Here is a 21,437-nt window from a genome sequence, read left to right on the forward strand (position 1 = left end):
TCCCCCATCAGCTCCTTAGTGGTATTCCACAAGATCCTTTCTTCTGTATTTATCACACTCCTAATGTCCTTAACCACCATTCTGCTCCATCACATAATACTCTGACACTCTAATTATTTATCTGTCTCTATCAGCTGAGCTCCTTAATGGTGAGAACTGTCTGCATAGGCACCTAGCAGAGCATCTGACTATGGTGGGCATTTAATGAATGCTTGAGGAATGAATGAAAGAATTTATTCATTTAGTCTCTTGTCCTACAAAAACAAGTAAAACCCAATCACGTTTGCCATTGCAGGAAAGGGTCATGGTGAATAAGAACAGGAGGGTATCTTCCCATGAGATAATATTATAAAAATGATAAGGTACTCAGGCTAGTTCCCAGGATCTCTTTTACTCAAAGTAGGGCAATAATTATACCATTTCATATACATCTTGTGCTGTGCATATCATGGTTACTATGAGAAATTGTACTTAGAATTCTAAGCCACCAACTAGGAAACGTTTGCTATATAATTTCCCCCTAATTAGCAGTCTCTCCACTGTTGGTTCTGTTCTTAGTGTTTTATTTTGTTTTAACTACATAGCTATTTCTTTGATTCAGGCCTTAATCCCTAATGCGCATAAAGTCATGGATCAAATGTTGAAGACAACCAGATGAAAGACACTAGGACAAAAGGCACAGGACTTAACGCTCAAATGCCCTAGAGAAATCTGAACAGATCCACCGAGGAGGAGAAAATGCATGAGAAGGAAGGCAGTAGATGAGTAGGTGTTTGCTGAAAATAGACCTTTATCTAGATCCTCTCTAAACCTAGAGAAAGAGCAGAGATGGCCAAAGTCAGTGTTGGAGACCTAGTTGACAAATGATGGATGATAAATGTGCGTGTGTGGGGGCATCAGCATGTCTCTCATGGGATAGAATCAGCTGTTTTATGGTGTTTTAGAACTCCTTGCAGAAAGCCGCCTAGAGGTCATTTAACATTATTTAACTCCTTGGCTAAATTAACTGTACTTTCTTCTCAGCTATACTTGAAAGCTGTGTCAAGGTAGAAGCCTGTTCCCTCTAGGGGAAATCCCGCTTACTTTGCTGTGAAGCAATGAGAAGCTCTCAGATTAACTGTTCCCTCTCGGTGTCAGGTGTCTTCTAGAAAAACAGGTTGTTTTTCAGAGTGCTTCCTGGCCCAGCTCCTGGGTGACCTCGGATACACAGTAAGCATACTGACTCTTCTACAGAGTATTAGTAGAGCATTGTGTTTGTGTGTATGTGTGTGTGTGTGTGTGTGTGTGTCTGCATGCACACAGTGGGTGGTGGGTGGAATACTCCCTTGTCCTCATCATCAAAAATGAGAGGGACAGGAAAAATCTGCTTCTAAATTTGAAAAAGTGAGTATTAAACTTTATTCCAGTGCTTGTCTACAATACCCTAAGGCAGCTTCTTCCTGGATTCTATCTGTACAATACCACAAGTGTGCATGCGCAGTTGTGTCCAGCTCTTTGTGACCCCATGGACTGTAGCTCACCAGGCTCCTCTGTCCATGGGATTTCCCAGGCAAGAATACTGGAGCGGGTTGCCATTCCCTTCAGGGATCTTCCTAATCAAGGAATTGAACCCACATCTCCTATGTCTCCTGAATTGGCAGGCAGATTCTCTACCACTGGGCCACCTGGGAAGCCTGTACCATGCCAGAGAGAAGGTCAAACTACTTCTCTCTGATTTCTCCATCAATAGGCAACGTTATACCAGGCTCAGAAATTACACTGCTTGACACAGGGGTTTCCTTTCCCCCAGTTCTCAGAAGGGAGTTCAGACCTGTTGCTTGTCAGATGCATGAAGGGGGGTGGTCCCTTCCCACCTCAGGCTGATGCCCAGGAGCTGAGCTGACCAGGAAAAAACAAGCAGTTAAGATGCTGAGAACTGACTGAAGGAGAAGATACACAGACAGGCTGAGGATGCACTCAGCTTGCCTAGTAGTCATATCCAGATATTTGAAGAGTCATTGTATCATATAGAAGAGCAAGAGTAGAGTTATTATTCTTGCTCCAAAAGCTGAGAAGTGGGACCGTTGCCACAGCTGTGGCAGTTGCAGGGAACAGATGGTGCCGTATAAGAAATCACTCTGTCAGGATTGCTGCTGACATTCTAGCAGGCTTTCTGTGTTTAAACAGAGATGGGACGAGCACCAGCAGAGTGGTTGGTGGGATCATCCTGGCAAAGGAGGACCTCAGGGCTTCTAAGCTCCTTCCCCTTGTCTTGTTTTCCTTACCTTTTCCTTTGGGTACCTTGGAGATAGTTGCTGTCTTCTACCTTGCGGGAACTAGAGTGGAGCATCTTACATGCTCTGAACTCTGATGGTTTGAGCTTTACTAGCACGGAGTGCTACAGCTAGGCGATGCTTCTGGGGGCTTTATTATCTTTAGTTTTGAACAGTTCAATTTTGGGAGCATTGTGTACTGTCCTCTGAGGATGTGGTCCTTCCTAGCTGTCCTGGAAATGACCTGTGGTGACAAGGTGTTGTCAGTTGCTCCTGCCTCTTCTTTCCTGGGCGCCCCCTTCTTGTGTGCCCAGAACCTGCCTGAGGAAATGAGCAGGAGAATGTATTAAACAAGTGTTTGGCAAATGGGAGGTAAGGAAGCAGGGCCATCCCTTCCCTGTCCAAAAAAATGACAAATGTTGTTCTAGTCTGTTGGATTTTCATATGTAATCCACTGTAGAGGAAACTGAGACTATTCTTAGCAGCGTTCTGCATCCCCTGTGTGCTCAGTGGCTGTGGTGAACCATGAACTATGTCCCTGCCGTGTGGTGCCCAGGGTTCTTCCTGGAAGCCTGTGCCCGGGGAATTTTGGGCAGCTACTTGTGTGCCAATGACCAGATCCACCTCTCCTGTACACTGATTGTACTCCTCTGGTTCAGGTTATCCAGCCCCAGGATGTTTATCGGTGCTTAGCAGCAAGAGTCCTGGTTCCTTTGAAAAGTGCCAAAGCTTCATCATAACAGAGCTTTGCGCCCACTCTCTCCTCTCTCCATCCCTGAGAAGTACGGAGATCCCATCTCCTATCTGGGCCCTTCCAATAGTGAGAGTCAAGTTAGGTCATTCAACCTGGGAGACATAGTCTCTGTTCCCACATTGCCTGAATGCCTTTCAGTAGGCCAGCCCAGCTGGGCTGCTTCGGTACCTTCTACACCTAACTGAGGCCAGTGCTTCAGCCAAACGATGGGCAGAGTTGGCTAATCGTCATGTCTACACCATCCTAACTGCAGTGCAGAGCGTCTACTGCTTCGGGTTCCAACCATATTCTAGAAGACATAAGAAGATTTGAGTCCCTAGTGTAGTCCTTACGAAAGAGATGGTCAAAGTGCAAATTTGACAGTTGAAACAGGGTACTCAAAGCCCTGTGCACTGGGACAACCCAGAGGGATGGGGTGGGGAGGGAGATAGGAGGAGGGTTCAGGATGGGGGGACACGTGTATCCGTGGCTGATTCATGTCGATGTATGGCAAAAACCAGCACAATGTTGTAAATTAATTAACCTCCAATTAAAATAAACAAATAATTTATTTTTAAAAAGAAAGAGATGGTCCAGGTATTCTCTCTGTCTCTCTCACACACAAAGACACCTGAACAAATACACTCACACATATAGCAGGCTGAACTCTCACTATCTCCCAGCTTTCTTTCCTTCTTGCCCATTCTTCTCTTGTTTCTAGAAAATAATGACATTAGCAAGTACTAGTAGTAGATGTTTAGATGCTAAGTTGTGTCTGACTCTCTTTGAGACCCCATGGTAGCCCACCAGACTCTTCTGTCCATGCGATTTCCCAGGCAAGAATAGTGGAGTCTGTAGCCATTCCCTTTTCCAGGGGATCTTCCTGATCCAGGGGTTGAACCTGTGTCTCCCACATTGTACGAGGATTCTTTACCTCTGAGCCACCAGGGAAGTGACGTTAACAAGGAAGGCCATCAACTTCATGTAGCCTGATTTTAAAGAACTAAGGCTTACACGCCTGAATGGACTGTTGATTTAATATATCTCTTTGACATTTAGGGAACCAAGTCTTGCAGTGAAAAGCGGTTTGGGTAAAATGCAGAAGGCATTTGGGAATGAAAGCGTTTGTTGGTGAAGATCTGAATCTTACTTTATGGAAAGGAGGTTTGTGGTTGAGGAATGACTTTTCTAACAAGGGGTGAGAGAGCTAAGTTTCATCTCATATTGGAAGTGGTACAAGTCACACCAGGGCAGTCAGGCCCAGAGTTACTAATAATTTCCTAACCCCTACTTCTGAAAAGTTTATTTGTTTTGTTTCTCTTTGTTTTTCCCTTAGCTTTCAATGTTCCCTGGAAGTGAAGTGAAAGTCTTTCAGTCATATCTGACTCCTTATGACCCCATGGACAGTATAGTCCATGAAATTCTCCAGGCCAGAATACTGGAGTGGGTAGCCTTTCACCTCTCCAAGGGATCTTACCAACTCGGGGATCAAACCTAGGTCTCCCACTTTGTAGGCAGATTCTTTACCAGCTGAGCCACAAAGGAAGCCCAAGAATACTGGAGTGGGTAGCCTATGCCTTCTCCAGTCGATCTTCCCAACCCAGGAACTGAACCAAGGTCTCCTGCAGCGCAGGCAGATTCTTTACAAATGAGCTATGAGGGAAGCCCTAATGTTTCCTGAAACAACCCTAAAGAAACTTCCAAAAGTTATAATCATTTACACAATGACAACAAGGATGATTGTTGATCACTTGCTATATGACAGGCAGTGCATCAAAGACTACATTGTCATCTCATTGAATTCCCACAGTGCACGTGGGGTAGATACAACTGATATCCCCAAATTACAGATTGGAAAAAAAAAAAGGGTCTGAAGAGGTTAAGTGCATTCCTGAGGTCACACTCCTAGTTAGCGGCAGAGCAGAATCAGACATTTTGATCTTCCAAATTTCAGGCCAATGCTCCTTCTGTTTATTACAGTTTGGCTATTGTCAGTCTTTCCAGGTACGGAGGAGATGGTGGTAGCCTTGAAAAATTTTCCAATTCAAGAAGGCACAATGGAAAGGTGCTCTAGCTCTGACTTCTTCAATGGCAAAGGAGATATTTCAAAACAATGGGGGTTTTCATAAGATAAATGATTTCTGAGACTAGTGAACTCATTTATTCAACAAATATGTATTGAAAACCTATTATGTGAAAGGCATTATTTGAGGAGCTGAAGATACAGTGGAGAAAAAGTAGATAATTCCCTTCTGTTATAAAGTTTATATTTTACTGGGGAAAAATAGAATAAGTAATTTTTACAAATTATATAGCAATTAAAATAAGTCAGTGGGTCAGTGGGGTACAAAGGGACTAGGAGACAGTAATTTTTTTTTAGAAATTGATATGTTGATTTATATGGAAAAAACAAAGGATTCATAATAGTCAAAGCCATTTTTGAAGAAGAATAAAGTTTAAGGTTTTTTAACATTACTGGATTTTAAGACTGGCTATATAAAGTTGCAGTAATCAAGACAACATAGATTCTATGTATATATATGCAAAGGGCTTTCCTGGTGGCTCAGTGGTAAAGAATCTTCTTGCCAGTGCAGGAGATGTGGGTTTGATTCCTGAGTCAGAAAGATCCCCTGGAGAAGGAAATGGCAACTCACTCCAATAGTCTTGCCCTGGAAATCCCATGGGCAGAGGAGCCTGGTGGACTACAGTCCACAGGGTCACAAAAAAGTTGGACATGACTTAGTGACTAAACAACAACATCTAAATACATAATGATATAGATCAATGATAATAGACTAGTGTCCAGGAATAGAGCTCACATATATATGGTCAATTCATTTTTGATAAAGGAGGCAAAGCAAGTCAGTGGAAAGGATAATCTTTATAACAAATATTATGAGAACAATGGATATTTATATGTCCCCCAAATCCTCAAATCTTACCTCATATTAAATACAAATATAAACTTGATATGGATCATCAGATGCCTAAATGTAAGTGCTAAACCTGTAGAACTTTTAGGTAAAAAGCTAGAAGACCATAGTGACTGACCTTCAGTTCAGTTCAGTCGCTCAGTCGTGTCTGACTCTTTGCAACCCCATGAATTGCAGCACGCCAGGCCTCCCTGTCCGTCACCAACTCCCGGAGTTCACGCAAACTCACTTCCATCGAGTCAGTGATGCCATCCAGCCATCTCATTCTCTGTCATCCCCTTTTCCTCCTGCCCCCAATCCCTCCCAGCGTCAGAGTCTTTTCCAATGAGTCAACTCTTCACATGAGGTGGCCAAAGTACTGGAGTTTCAGCTTTAGCATCATTCCTTCCAAAGAAATCCCAGGGCTGATCTCCTTTAGAATGGACTGGTTGGATCTCCTTGTAGTCCAAGGGACTCTCAAGAGTCTTCTCCAACACCACAGTTCAAAAGCATCAATTCTTTGATGCTCAGCCTTCTTCACAGTCCAACTCTCACATCCATACATGACCACAGGAAAACCATAGCATTGACTAGACAGACCTTAGTTGGCAAAGTAATGTCTCTGCTTTTGAGTATGCTATCTAGGTTGGTCATAACTTTCCTTCCAAGGAGTAAGCGTCTTTTAATTTAATGGCTGCAACCACCATCTGCAGTGATTTTGGAAACCCCCAAAATAAAGTCTGACGCTGTTTCCACTGTTTCCCATCTATTTCCCATGAAGTGATGGGACCAGATGCCATGATCTTCATTTTCTGAATGCTGAGCTTTAAGCCAACTTTTTCACTCTCTTCTTTCACTTTCATCAAGAGGATTTTTAGTTCCTTTTCACTTTCTGCCATAAGGGTGGTGTCATCTGCATATCTGAGGTGATTGATATTTCTCCCAGCAATCTTGATTCCAGCTTGTGTTTCTTCCAGTCCAGCATTTCTCATGACATACTCTGCATATAAGTTAAACAAGCAAGGTGACAATGTACAGCCTTGACGTACTCCTTTTCCTATTTGGAACCAGTCTGTTGTTCCATGTCCAGTTCTAACTGTTGCTCCCTGACCTGCATACAGATTTCTCAAGAGGCAGATCAGGTGGTCTGGTATTCCCATCTCTCTCAGAATCTTCCACAGTTTATTGTGATCCACACAGTCAAAGGCTTTGGCATAGTCAATAAAGCAGAAATAGATGTTTTTCTGGAACTCTCTTGCTTTTTCCATGATCCAGTGGATGTTGGCAATTTGATCTCTGGTTCCTCTGCCTTTTCTAAAACCAGCTTGAATATCTGGAAGTTCATGGTTCATGTACTGCTAAAGCCTGGCTTGGAGAATTTTGAGCATTTAGGCCAAAGAGGCTGGATCCCAGTAGGTGAAGTGCAGTGAAGAAGTGGATATGAGTGGAGAAGTAGTCAGGGCTAATCATGTTTAATTTATTTGTCAAGAATAAATTATTGAAAATAAATAAATTGTTTGTCAAGAATATTTCATAAGGTCATTAAATCCTTCCACAGAGAGGTATGCAATGTTTAGTTCTCTCTTGGTTTATTTTTTAGAAAAGGTCATTTGGACTCTTGTTTGGAGAATGCTTTTTAGTGAGATCAGTGTGTGAACAGGAGTTCAGAAATGAGGCTCATAATAGTAGCCTTGCATGGGAGTGGGACCAGTAGAGATGGAAAGTGGATATGTTCCTGAACACAGGATGTGTTCAGAGAGGAGAAATGAATGGACTTGGTTGGGGGTAGTTGGCGATGGGGAGAGAGACAGGAATCAGAGAAGCTGCTGGATTTTGGCTTCAGCCATTGCTGCTTGGGGGTGGATTGATCACTGAGAAGGGCAAAAGACTTTCAGATATGCTGTTCTCTTTCTTTTTTATGACACATTTTGAGAGGCAGTAAAAATATAATTTCTGTTTTACAAATAAGGTAGTCAAGTCTCCGAGAGTGTAGATGCGTTTCTATCCACACAGCTAGTGAAAGGAAAGGCCGTGCAGGAACCTCGGGCTTGCAGGTGCAGTAGGTCTGTTGCTTATTTCCCTACCAAATTGTCCCCCTGAAGCCAGAAGGAATCTTGTACACAAGCACCCTCCCCACTGCTGGATACAGTGACACATCCTAACTCTTTTCCGCTTCTATTTCAGGTTAATTTTCCTCATACTTACGACTTTGACACTTACACATCTTAACAGCTATTTCAGACATCTATTCCTGTTAAAGGATGCACTGGCCCTATTTTTGGAAGCTGGATGACGCAGAAGAAAGGTAATGCAATAGGGAACCTTTGGCCCCTCTTAAATCACTGACTCAAATCATCACCAGATTACCACGAATCCAAATAAGTACCGTCTAATGATGCCCACAAACATGCCAGTAGGCAATTATACTGTTTTAATGTTTCAATAGTGTTTACGTAAAGTCGTAAAAACTGTTTTTCCAGAAACATAGTTTTAGATATTTTACAGACATTATCTCCACTGCTTTTTGCAATAACGCTGAACAGCTCAGGTAAGTTAATCTCCCAAACATCTAGAAAGTGCCTGTTTAAATATTTGAATCCAAGTCTGTAAACCAAAAGTTGTGATCTTTCCACCATAACACTGTTTATTGGAGGGAAGAGATCCAATTCTGGTGTTCTCGTCCCTTTGACATTTAGTGTCCCCTTTTCCCTCCCTGTACTAGCCAGGAATAGTGATAGAAAGCAGGCATAACCCCCCACAGCTAGTTACTTTAGTAAAGAATTTGTTATGTGGAAGCATCATAAAATTTTGTTCTTAGACTTTTTTCTAGATCATGCCTTCAGCAAGGATCTTTGATTTTCTGCAGGCATGGCACCCATTCATTATTTTATTTATATGAACTCCTTCTCAACATTCCTCTTCACATATACTCTGTGAACAACTCTGTTATGCAATGTAAGTGAATTAAAATAAAATTTTACCAAGTGTCCTCATTAGGGATTTTTATAAATATCCTGGGGATCTGCAAAATCAGTGCTCTAGTGACTTTAGGTTTAAGTCTACAACACTGTCTCCTGACAGCCTTTCCACAGAGGGCAGGAGGTAATTGATGCAAACTCTGCGGAAATTTGGTTAACAAAACTAACCCAGAGCAGCGTTTAACCTATGTTCAACAAGGAAGAGCAAAGCCTTTGTATTCTTACTGGAAAACTAGTTTGGAATGTAGCCAACAAAATTTAAGTATGGATTATTAAACATAAACCTGCTTTGGGATTTTGCTTGGTTTCAACCTCACTTAATGGTAATCAGCTGAGTTAGTTGGCAACACTGGATAGTTGCTGTTGTTTAGTGGCTAAGTTGTGTCCGACTTTTTCAGGATCCCATAGACTGTAGCCCACTAGGCTACTCTATCCATGGGATTTCCCAGGCAAGAATATTCCAGAAGATCTTCCCAAGCCAGGGAATGAACCCAAGTCTCCTGCATCGGCAGGTAGATTCTTTACCACTGAACAACCAGGGAAGCCCTTGCATTATTGGGTAGTGACTAACCCTAACCCGCTCAACCAGGCTGGGAGTAAGACATCAGGCTCTGGTAGTGAGAGCTAGATGGCGCTGTAATGTAATTGTCAGCTGCCTGATCGCTATTTGGTCAAAGAACAGCAGTTTAGTTTAGTTCAGTTGGCTCAGTGGTGTACAACTCTTTGAGACCCCATGGACTGCAGCACGCCAGGCTTCCCTGTCCATAACCAACTCCCAGAGCTTACTGAAACTCATGTCCATCAAGTCGGTGATGCCATCCAACCATCTCACCCTCTGTTGTCCCCTTCTCCTCTCACCTTCAATCTTTCCCAGCATCAGGGTCTTTTCAAATGAGTCAGTTCTTCTCATCAGGTGGCCAGAGTACTGGAGAGTCAGCTTCAGCTTCAGCATCAGTCCTTTCAATGAATATTCAGGACTGATTTCCTTTAGGATAGACTGGTTGAATCTCCTTGCAGTCCAAGGGACTCTCAAGAATCTATTTCAACACCACAGTTCAAGACATCAATTCTTTGGCGATCAGCTTTCTTTACAGTCCAACTCTCACATCCATACATGACTACTGGAAAAACCATAGCTTTGACTAGACGGAGCTTTGTTGGTAAAGTAATGTCTCTGCTTTTTAATATGTTGTCTAGGTTGGTCATAGCTTTTCTTCCAAGGACCAAGCGTCTTTGAATTTCATGGCTGCAGTCACCATCTGTAGTGATTTTGGAGCCCCTCAAAATAAAGTATCTGTCTCCATTGTTTTCCCATCTATTTGCCATGAAGTGATGGGACCGGATGCCATGATCTTAGTTTTCTGAATGTTGTCAACTTTTTCACTCTCCTCTTTTACTTTCATCAAGAGGCTCTTTAGTTCTTCCCTTTCTGCCATAATGGTGGTGTCATCTGCATATAAACAAAAGATCATTTGAATGTTGAGCAAATAGTATCAGCTGCCCAAAACAGAGTTTGCCTGATAGAAAAGGTTCTGGAATAGGAGGTTTAACTCTGTGTTGCTTACATTTTCTCTAATTGCAGTATAATACAGCATAAAACGGAGAGCTTTTCTCTCTCACTTTCTTTCTGATGCAGCCACATGTAAGTGGGCACATACACAAATAAAACCTTGTTGAAATTCTTCTTAGAATAAACAGCTGGAATCACTAGTCCTGGGCTGTCTGAAGGTTTCCCGAATGACATACACATCTAGCCCGTGTCCGAGATTCAGCTGTTGTTTTTCTGTCTAATGATAGAGTGCTGAGGTTTTTATGGGTCAAATGTGAGATAATGTCAGGGCCTGCCATTTGAATGGCTTGTAATCTGGCAGGAAGGACAGTGGTAATTAGAAGGAGACATTGGATGTTTTTCAGTTCAACATCTTACTTGGGAATGTTTCGAGTCCATTAAAAAAGAAAAAATTTACTCACAGATATTTGAGTCTACTTGCAAAGGTCAAGAAAGACCAGGAAAAAGTATCTGGGGTACGAAAGCTGGAGTTGTTGCCCATGATTGTGTGTCCTTAAAATAACAGGAAAAGAGGCAGTGGAACTGAAGGACTAGGAGACTGACAAAATGGCACGTTTGAAGTGTGTACTTGCATATCACGTGGTACCCTCCCAGGGGAGCTAAGCCATTTCACAGCCTTAGCTGTAGCACTGGAGACAATGAGACTTTTTGCTTCCCACAACCCCTCTTTCTGTATCCCTTTCTTTACAGCTTTCCAGCTGTCATAAACGTCATAAACACCTCACCTACTTGGGATACAAGAAGATCAGACTATATAAAGCACAGTGAAGTTTCAGTTTCAGTGCTTGTGATTGGTCTGTTCATATTTTCTGTTTCTGATTTAGTCTTGGAAGATTGCACCTTTCCAAGAATGTGTCCATTTCTTCCAAGTTGTCCATTTTATTGGTACACAGTTGTTCATAGTAATCTCTCATGAGCCTTTATATTTCTGTGGTGTCAGATGTAACCTCTCCTTTTCCATTTCTAATTATATTGATTTTTTTTTGATTGAGTCTGGCTTAAGGTTTATCGGTTTTGTTTTTTTCAAATAACCAGCTTTTAGTTTCATTGATCATTGCACTTGGTTTCTTTGTTTCTGCTTTGTTTATTTCTGCCTTGCTCTTTAAGATTTCTTTCCTCTTACTAACTTTAGGTTTTAGTTGTTCTTCTTCGTCTAGTTTTTTAGGTGTACGATTAGGTTGTTTGAGCTTTTTCTTGTTTCCTGAGGTAAGATTTTATTGCTATAAACGTCCCTCTTATTAATAGAACTGCTTTTGCTGTATCCCATACATTTTGGACCGCTTTCATTTTATTTTCTCTCTAGGTATTTTTTAATTTCCTCTTTGACATAAAAATACATTTTTATAGATATTTCTATGATTTTTGACAAATGCATTAGAATTGTTTACCTTCTATTCATTGTTAAAGCATCTTTATTCATTAATTAATTCACTTTGAATAAAGTTTATTTACTGTGCATTAATTATACCAACCAGGTTCTGAGAAAAATACATGGCATGGCCCTTGGTCTGAAGAAAATGCTCATTTATTTCATATGAAATATTCAAATGAAGGACGATTCTATGGCAGCATTACTTTGAAACATAAACCTGCCAGAAACTTTAGTTTCAGTCATTCATTCAGGTCACTCGTTCAGTAAACATTTGTTGAATGTCTATCACATCTCTGTTCTTATAAATATGTAGACAATAAAACATATCCCCTCAAAGGGAGTCAGAAATGTAAATTAAAACTTAAAATATGAAATGTCTCCTACTCAGTTTTCTAAAGACTTTTTATGAACTATAGCAGATATAGATTTCTGCTTCGACCTTTAATCAGCCTGTGCAGACCTTTTCTGTTTTTCTTGTTTATAAATCTTTGATGGAGTTAATAATCCTTGTCCGATGCATCCTGCATTTCTAGAATAACCAGAATGTTATCCTGCCTATATTAATTGCTCAAAATAAGCATTTGCTCTCATTCTCATCCCCACTTAGCTAAGAGTTTTTGTTTATATATCCTTTTTCTTTGAAAGGAATGATGCTAAAGCTGAAACTCCAGTACTTTGGCCACCTCATGCAAAGAATTGACTCATTGGAAGAGACTCTGATGCTGGGAGGGGTTGGGGCAGGAGGAGAAGGGGACGACAGAGGATGAGATATCTGGATGGCATCACCGACTCGATGGACGTGAGTGTGAGTGAACTCCAGGAGTTCGTGATGGACAGGGAGGCCTGGTGTGCTGCAATTCAAGGCGTCGCAAAGAGTCGGACACGACTGAGCAACTGAACCGAACCGAACTGAACCTTAAATTCCATCTTTGACCTATTTAGTCTTTATATTTTTATCAATTGTTTTCCCTACAGATTGAGGGGGAAAAATGATTTTGTAGTTAGGCCACTGGACTTGCAAGGGAAGAGTCACAGGAGAGCAGCAGAACTCCAAGTGAAATGGAAAAGGACTGAGTATTGAGTAGAATTAGAAATGAAGGAAATTAGTGAGAAGAATCTGGGATGAAAGAAGAGATAGAGGAAGGTCACTCAAGTAATTTAGTAGGATGCTTCAGATCAAAGTTTAGTGACATAGAGAACTCTTAAACATATCTGCAGGGTGAGGCAAAGAATCCAGAGAAAGGAGACTGGCCTCCTAACTGAAGACGTCAGATTGGCAGAAGGGATGAGCTTTGGAAAATGGGACTCCTTTATCTTTGGTTTAGGTGGGAGTGAAGGAATGATGGACACAGGAATAGAGAAATGCGGAAATAGACATAACCACTGATTACCTGGCCCTTTCGAGGTCGCATGCCTTGTCTGTTCTTCTTTATATTACAGGTGACCGGACACTGAGTGAGCTTTTCTATAGTCCTGAAGTGGGACTAAGGCCCAGAGATAAAGAAAAAGTCTCTAAAGGCCCAACATCCTAGACTCAAGGACCTGCCAGATCCTCTCCCAGGCACCAGTTCAGACACCAGCTCTCCTATTACCTGTTTCGCCCTTTGCCAGTAGAAGGTCAGAGGACTGCAAGCGGAGGAGTGCCACTCGAGATGATCGAGCACAGAGAGACGCTCTGTCCTTCCCACCCACGGGAGGCGCTCCCCTCTCTGACGCAGAGGTAAACGAAGGCCAGGTTGTGTCTGCTAATGGGCTAAACAAGCATCTGACTCCAGCATTCATTGACGGCCTCGTTCCCCAGGAGTTTGAGGGATGTGCCCTGAAGCACATTCTTCCAGAAACTAATGCTAAAATGACCTCTTGATCCTAGTTCCTGAGAGGAATTGAAAACTAAGGAGCTAAGCAGGCGTAACTGTGCAGGGAGAGAGAACAGGGGATCTAGTTCCTGAATAGAGCAAAGCCAACTTTTCTTCATTAAAGACTCAGTGACGGGCTTCCCCAGTGGTTCAGTGGTTGAGAATCTGCCTGCCAGTGAAGAAGACACAAGTTCAATCCCTGATCTGGGAAGATTCCACATGCAACGTAGCGACTAAGCCCGTGTGTCATGACTACTGAGCCTGTGCTCTAGAGCCAGCGAGCTGCGACTGCTGAGCCTGTGGGCCCTGGAGCCTGTGCTCCTTAGCAAGAGAAGCCGCCGCAATGAGAAGCCTGAGCACCACAGCCGGAGGGTAGCCCCTGAGTGCTGCAAGTGGAGAAAAGTCCTTGCAGAACCAAAGACCCAGCACAGCCAGTAAAGTAAAAATAAATAAATAAAAATTAAAAAGAAAAGACTCAGTGAGCAGAAGGGAGAACAGGATGAAAGGGAAGGTGCTAGAGGCATTGCCTCTCTGTCAGGCACTCCAAATTCATCCATCACAGTCATGCCCTGTGGAGTCAGGCTGTTGAGTATGCTGTCTTCAGAACACATAGCTGATTTCTGCACCAAGCTGAGATTAGAATTTACCCATTAGAAATACTTTGATTAAGGAACTATTAAGTAAAAGGTGGTCTTATTGTAAAATAAAATAAAAGTTCATTGAAAGCTTTAAAAAACCCCACTTACAACAATGAAATTAAGGCCTTGTGAGTTCAGCCTTTGTAGGACACTGCATTGCTCCCATGGCTGCAGTGACTGAGGGTGCTATGTTTTTAGGCTCTCTTGCCTTTCTCTTCTGTTCATCTCACAGGAAGTCACTGGCTCTGGAGCCAGACAGATCTGCAGGCAAATCCTGGGGAGTCCTTGACCACCCTGCACCTCAGTGTCTTTGTGAGATGAGATAACGAGGTGGGATAATCTGCTAGCCCATCTCATAGGACTAGAGGAAAGCCTATCTAGTTAACGCCTGTACTTCAGTTCAGTTCAGTTCAGTTCAGTTCAGTCTGACTCTTTGCGATCCCATGAATTGCAGCAAGCCAGGCCTCCCTGTCCATCACCATCTCCCAGAGTTCACTCAGACTCACGTCCATCGAGCCTGTAATGCCATCCAGCCATCTCATCCTCTATTGTCCCCTTTTCCTCCTGCCTCCAATCCCTCCCAGCATCAGAGTCTTTTCCAGTGAGTCAACCCTTCACATGAGGTGGCCAAAGTACTGGAGTTTCAGCATTAGCATCAGTCCTTCCAAAGAATACCCAGGGCTGATCTCCTTTAGAATGGACTGGTTGGATCTCCTTGCAGGCAAAGGGAATCTCAAGAGTCTTCTCCAAAACCACAGTTCAAAAGCATCAACTCTTCGGCGCTCAGATTTCTTCACAGTCCAACTCTCACATCCATACATGACTACTGGAAAAGCCATAATCTTGACTAGACAGACTTTGTTGGCAAGGTAATGTCTCTGCTTTTGAGTATGCTATCTAGGTTGGTCATAACTTTCCTTCCAAGGAGTAAGCGTCTTTTAATTTCATGATTGCCATCACCATCTGCAGTGATTTTGGAGCCCAAAAAAATAAAGTCTGACACTGTTTCCACTGATTCCCCATCTATTTCCCATGAAGTGATGGGCCCAGATGCCATGATCTTCATTTTCTGAATGTTGAGCTTTAAGTCAACTTTTTCACTCTCCTCTTTCACTTTCATCAAGAGGCTTTTTAGTTCCTTTTCACTTTCTGCCATAAGGGTGCTGTCATCTGCATAGCTGAGGTTCTTGATATTTCCCCCAGCAATCTTGATTCCAGCTTATGCTTCCTCCAGCCCAGTGTTTCTCATGATGTACTCTGCATATAAGTTAAATAAGCAGGGTGACAATATATAGCCTTGACGTACTCCTTTTCCTATTTGGAACCAGTCTGTTGTTCCATGTCTAGTTCCAACTGTTGTTTCCTGATCTGCATATAGGCTTCTTAAGAGACAGGTCAAGTGGTCTGGTATTCCTATCTCTTTCAGAATTTTCCACAGTTAATGGTGATCCACACTGTTAAAGGCTTTGGCATAGTCAATAAAGCAGAAATAGATGTTTTTCTGGAACTCTTGCTTTTCCATGATCCAGAGGATGTTGGCAAATTGATCTCTGGTTCCTCTGCCTTTTCTAAAACTAGCTTGAACATCAGGAAGTTCACGGTTCACGTTATTGCTGAAGCCTGGCTTGAAGAATTTTGAGCATTACTTTACTAGAGTATGAGATGAGCACAATGGTGCTATAGTTTGAGCATTCTTTGGCATTGCCTTTCTTTGGGATAGGAATGAAAGTTGACCTTTTCCAGTCCTGTGACCCCTACTGAGTTTTACAAATTTGCTGGCATATTGAGTGCAGCACTTTGACAGCATCATCTTTCAGGATTTGAAATAGCTCAACTGGAATTCCATCACCTCTGCTAGCTTTATTCGTAGTGATGCTTTCTAAGGCCCACTTGACTTCACATTCCAAGATGTCTAGTTCTAGATGAGTGATCACACCATCGTGATTATCTGGGTCATGAAGATCTTTTTTGTACAGTTCTTCTGTGTAGTCTTGCCACCTCTTCTTAATATCTTCCGCTTCTGTTAGGTCCATACCATTTCTATCCTTTACTGAGCCCATCTTTGCATGAAATGTTCCCTTGGTATCTCTAATTTTCTTGAAGAGATCTCTAGTCTTTCCCATTCTGTTGTTTTCCTCTATTTCTTTCCACTGATCACTGAAGAAGGCTTTCTTATCTCTCCTTGCTATTCTTTGGAACTCTGCATTCAGATGCTTATATCTTTCCTTTTCTCCTTTGCTTTTCACTTCTCTTCTTTTCACAGCTATTTGTAAGGCCTCCACAGACAGCCATGTTGCTTTTTTGCATTTCTTTTCCATGGGGATGGTCTTGTTCCCTGTCTCTTGTACAATGTCAGGAACCTCAATGCATAGTTCATCAGGCACTCTATCTATCAGATCTAGGCCCTTAAATCTATTTCTCACTTCCACTGTAGAATAATAAGGGATTTGATTTAGGTCATACCTGAATGGTCTAGTGGTTTTCCCACTTTCTTCAATTTAAGTCTGAATTTGGCAATAAAGTGTTCATGATCTGAACCACAGTCAGCTTCCGGTCTTGTTTTTGCTGACTGTGTAGAATTTCTCCATCTTTGGCTTAGTATCTGGCAATCAAATCACAAATATAAGCGGTATGACTACAGGTACTTTTGTTCCTAGAACAGTGCCAGGTACAAAGTAAGTTCCAATAAATACTTGCAAGTGAACAAATGTCACATGGTTCTCAATAAGTGTTGTCTATAGCTGTATCTTCTATACATGTTAACATGTATAGTTATATTCACTCTGTAGCGTTTAAGTCCTTTGAAAAGAAAAATACCTTTTCTTCTACTTGTGATTTTGTAAAATGTCTCAGGTGGATCTTGGCTCCTTGTATCCACTTTGCCCTCCTCCAAGCATAAATCTGGCCTTTCCTAAACCCTTTGATGTTTCCCCAGTTCTTACATGAAGACCATTATCCTTAAGGTGGCTTACAGGCACATGATTTGGCCCTTGTCTAGCTCTCATTCATCATCGTTGGCCCTCTATTATGTAATTATCTCCTTCCTCAAATCTGCCTATAGTAGAACAGTTCTGTGCTCAAGTTCTGTTGGACCCCATGGTTCCTCCAGTGAGCCATATCATTTTGCTTCTAGGCCTTCAAATGTGCTATTACTTCTGCTCCCAATACTCTTTTATTCTCTTTCATCTGGCCCTCTCCTACTCATTTTTCAAGCTTCAAATTAAATGTTGCTTTCACTGTGCAGCTGTCACTGACTCTCTAAACTAGGTTAGATAGCCGTGTTATAAGTCTTCATAACATTTTGTGTACCCCTTTTGTATCATTTAGCATTCAAGAATATTTGTCACAGTGGTATTCCTATCTGATGGAAGAGTCTGCAAGGGCCAGGATTTTGCTTATCTTGTTCAGCACAATGTCCCTGAAGCCTACAAATATGTGCGACACTCTTCAGGCGCTGGCAAATATATTTGAAAAGAAATGTCAAATGAAGGACACATAAAGAACAAAGGCTCTAGAGTCAGGCATACTGGGTTCTGATTCTACCTTCAGCATCTTCCAGTCCTCTGATCTTGGCCAAGATACATGTGTGTGTGAGTGTGTGTGTGTGTGTGTGTGTGTGTGTGCACTAGTTGCCCAGTCATGTCCGACTCTTTGTGACCCTGTGGACTCTAGCTCGCCAGGCTCCTCTGTCTATGGAGTTTTATAGGCAAGAAAACTGGAGTGAGTTGCTATTTCCTACTCCAGGTGATCTTCCCAACCCAGGGATTGAACCCAGGTCTTCTGCATTGCAGGCAGATTCTCTGCCATTTGAGCCACCAGGGAAGCTCCTGGGCCAAGATACTTACCTTTATAAAGCCTTAATTTTAACCTATGTGAAATAGTGATAGTACAGCCAGTCTTACAGGTTGTTATAAAGGTTAAATGAATACTGTGTGTAAAATATCTCAACCACTAGCTGGCTCATAATAAATGCTTAACAAAATTAATTTAACTGTTGTAATTATCATTAATAATGAAAGCTGGCCTTGAAGATAAGCTACTTAATCTACCCATTCAAAACAAGTAATAGTCAACAAATAATTAAGAATACCTCCTTCCTTTATTGGACTCCTTAATTATTCTTTGACATCAAAGAAAGTTAAAAAATATTTTTGCTTAAGGATGGAAAAATCAACTGATAGTAGTTATTCCATTTACCAACACAAGTGACCACTTTGGAGCTTGATGTTTCTCTTCTTATATCTGGTTCACAATTTTTTATCATTAATGTAAGATTCAGATGAGTAGAAGAAAATAGAGTATATATGGGCTATGCATTGTATTAGACCCTTCATATACATTATCTCATGGAAACAGTGTCAGACTTTATTTTTTGGCTCCAAAATCACTGCAGATGGTGATTGCAGCCATGAAATTCAAAGATGCTTACTCCTTGGAAGGAAAGTTATGACCAACCTAGATAGCATATTCAAAGCAGAGACATTATTTTGCTGACTAAGTTCCGTCTAGTCAAGGCTATGGTTTTCCAGTGGTCATGTATGGATGTGAGAGTTGGACTGTGACGAGGCAGAGCGCCGAAGAATTGATGCTTTTGAACTGTGGTGTTGGAGAAGACTCTTGAGAGTCCCTTAGACTGCAAGGAGATCCAACCAGTCCATTCTGAAGGAGATCAGCCCTGGGATTTCTTTGGAAGGACTGATGCTAAAGCTGAAACTCCAGTACTTTGGCCACCTCCTGCGAAGAGTTGACTCATTGGAAAAGACTCTGATGCTGGGAGGGATTGGGGGCAGGAAGAGAAGGGGATGATAGAGGATGAGATGGCTGGATGGCATCATGGACTCGATGGATGTGAGCTTGAGTGAACTCCGGGAGTTGGTGATGGACAGGGAGGCCTGGCATGCTGCAATTCATGGGGTTGCAAAGAGTCAGACACGACTGAGCGACTGAAATGAACTGAACTGAACTGATGTACTAATTACTAGCAAATAAATAAAGAAGCCATATGGTAGTTAAGAACGTGGTCTTTACAGTCAAAGAAATCCACATTGAAATCCCACCTCCATCATTAAGTAACTGGGCCACCACGGACAAACTTGAAGGATAGGGCTGGCACATAGCATCCTATAAATGGTTATGATGATTATATTGTAAATTTATAATTGTGAAAAAACTTACATTGTAAAATTTGGTAGACATTTGCAAGGCTAATGAATTTTTTTTTTCCCAGAAGAATTGCCTGAGTCTTCACAGAAAGACCTCGAGTTAAGCAGAGACAGCAGACTATTCCAGGAAAGTTCTCATCACTTCATCACTGGAATATTGATTCCCCCTTGTCATTTGTTAAAGAGATAGGTTTTTCGAGAGAGTCTGAGCCTGCAACCGTAGTTAGAAATTAGTGCAGATATCATTTTAAGGTAATTTGAACGATCCTTGTAAAGGAGAAGCTGTCCAGGTAGATCACTGTCTTGGGAGAAGGAAAATAAAATGGTCTTGATTGTCACATGGGAAAGAGGCAGGAAATAGACAATAATTCAGTAGAATTCTTTAAATGTGATTCTGATTGTTGTATTGCTGGAAAACGGCAAGTCAGCAATGACTTAAAGGAGTCTATACTTTGGAAAGTTAATTGTATTGATTGCACTTTCTTTGATTGTATCCTCTAGTAATTTAACCAAGAGATGCTCCACTGGCTCACTGTGAGAAGACAAAGTAGGAGAGATGAGAACCAAATGATATGATTATCACAAGAATCAAGGGATCAGGGCGGTGGTCCAAGAAGTAGGTATAATCTTGCCAGGTACATAAAGAGGTTTTTTAGGCTCTTGGGTGGAGAGGTCTTCTCAGTTCATTTCTTTTGCTGTATTCTATTCAAAAAAGAATTGATTGATTTTTTTTTCATTTGTGTTTAAGAGAAAATGAGAAGGGAAAAGAGAAAAAAAATCAGGGGAAAATTATGTAGAGAAATGGTAGTGGGAGGCAGTAAAAATGTTCCATGGTTGTTTGTAGCCACTCTTAACTGGGTTTGCAGAAAGAAAGCATTAGAAAGACCTATAGCTCTGTCTTCCTTGCTAACCTCCCTTTTCCTTAAGTATAGATGGTTCTGAACTATCCTTGTTATATTCTTTCAGAAAGGGGCCTTAGTCTTTGCTTAGTGCTATTTTCATGCTGGGTGTCTGGTATAAGGCAGATCAATAAATGCAAGAGTGTGTCTGGCACACCTGTGATCAGGGTACATCTTGACATCGGCTGTGATCACACATCACAATCCAAAATCTGTTTTTATAGATCAGCTTTTTAGAAAGCACAAAACATGAGTAAACACTCCAAATTGGATTATGAGCACTCAATATTTAATCAGCTTTTGTTTAAAATTACCAACATCCTGACATGTATCTGAATAATTCTTTTTTTTTAGGAGATATAATTTAAAAAATTTTTCCCTTTATGAATGAAGATGACTACATGAATCTTGTTGAAAGTTCTCAACAGTTAGTGAGTTCTCCGCTGTCCTCATATATGCTGGTGGTCACTGTAGTTTTAAATTACTAAGATTTTTAAATCCCATTTTAAATGTGTGCTCAGTTCAGTTCAGTCACTCAGTCATGCCTGACTCTCTGTGACCCCATGGACTGTGGCACACGCAGCTTCCCTGTCCATCACTAACTCCCAGAGCTTACTCAAACTCAGGTCCATCTGTCGTCTCCTTCTCCTCCTGTCTTCAATCTTTCCGAGCATCAGGGCATTTTCTAATGAGTCAGTTCTTTGCATCAGGTGGCCAAAGTATTGTAGTTTCAGCTTCAACACCAGTCCTTTCAGTGGATATTCAGGACTGATTTCCTTTAAGATTGACTGGTTGGATCTCCTTGCAGTCCAAGGGACTCTCAAGAATCTTCTCCAACACCAGAGTTCAAAATAATCAATTCTTTGGTGCTCAGCTTTCTTTATCGTCCAACTCTCACATCCATACATGACTATGGAAAACCATAGCTTTGACTGGATGGACCTTTGTTGGAAAAATAATGTCTCTGCTTTCTAATATGCAGTTTAGTTTGGTAATAACTTTTCTTCCAAGGAGCAAGCATCTTTAAATTCCATGGCTGCAGTCACCATCTGCAGTGATTTTGGA

At 41.7% G+C, this 21,437-nt stretch overlaps 2 long non-coding RNA genes across 3 annotated transcripts in view; one reads left to right on the forward strand and one right to left on the reverse strand.

Annotated features, from left to right (window-relative positions):
• LOC105606487 (uncharacterized) overlaps positions 1–21,437 on the reverse strand; it is a 52,527-nt gene that overhangs the window by 11,565 nt on the left and 19,525 nt on the right. Inside the window, exon 3 of one of the 2 annotated variants that reach the window (XR_009595678.1) lies at positions 9,734–10,325. This is a non-coding gene — a long non-coding RNA (uncharacterized LOC105606487). Of the gene's footprint in view, positions 1–6,036; positions 10,326–21,437 lie in introns of both variants that reach the window. The other variant, XR_009595679.1, reaches the window with a different exon arrangement.
• On the forward strand, positions 1,177–19,507 carry LOC132657462 (uncharacterized). Its single transcript, XR_009595682.1, has 4 exons — positions 1,177–1,209; positions 8,082–8,202; positions 12,463–12,622; positions 13,258–19,507. It is a non-coding gene; the product is annotated as an uncharacterized LOC132657462 (long non-coding RNA).

Source organism: Ovis aries, chromosome 12, assembly GCF_016772045.2.
Source record: "Ovis aries strain OAR_USU_Benz2616 breed Rambouillet chromosome 12, ARS-UI_Ramb_v3.0, whole genome shotgun sequence".
Taxonomy (NCBI): domain Eukaryota; kingdom Metazoa; phylum Chordata; class Mammalia; order Artiodactyla; family Bovidae; genus Ovis; species Ovis aries.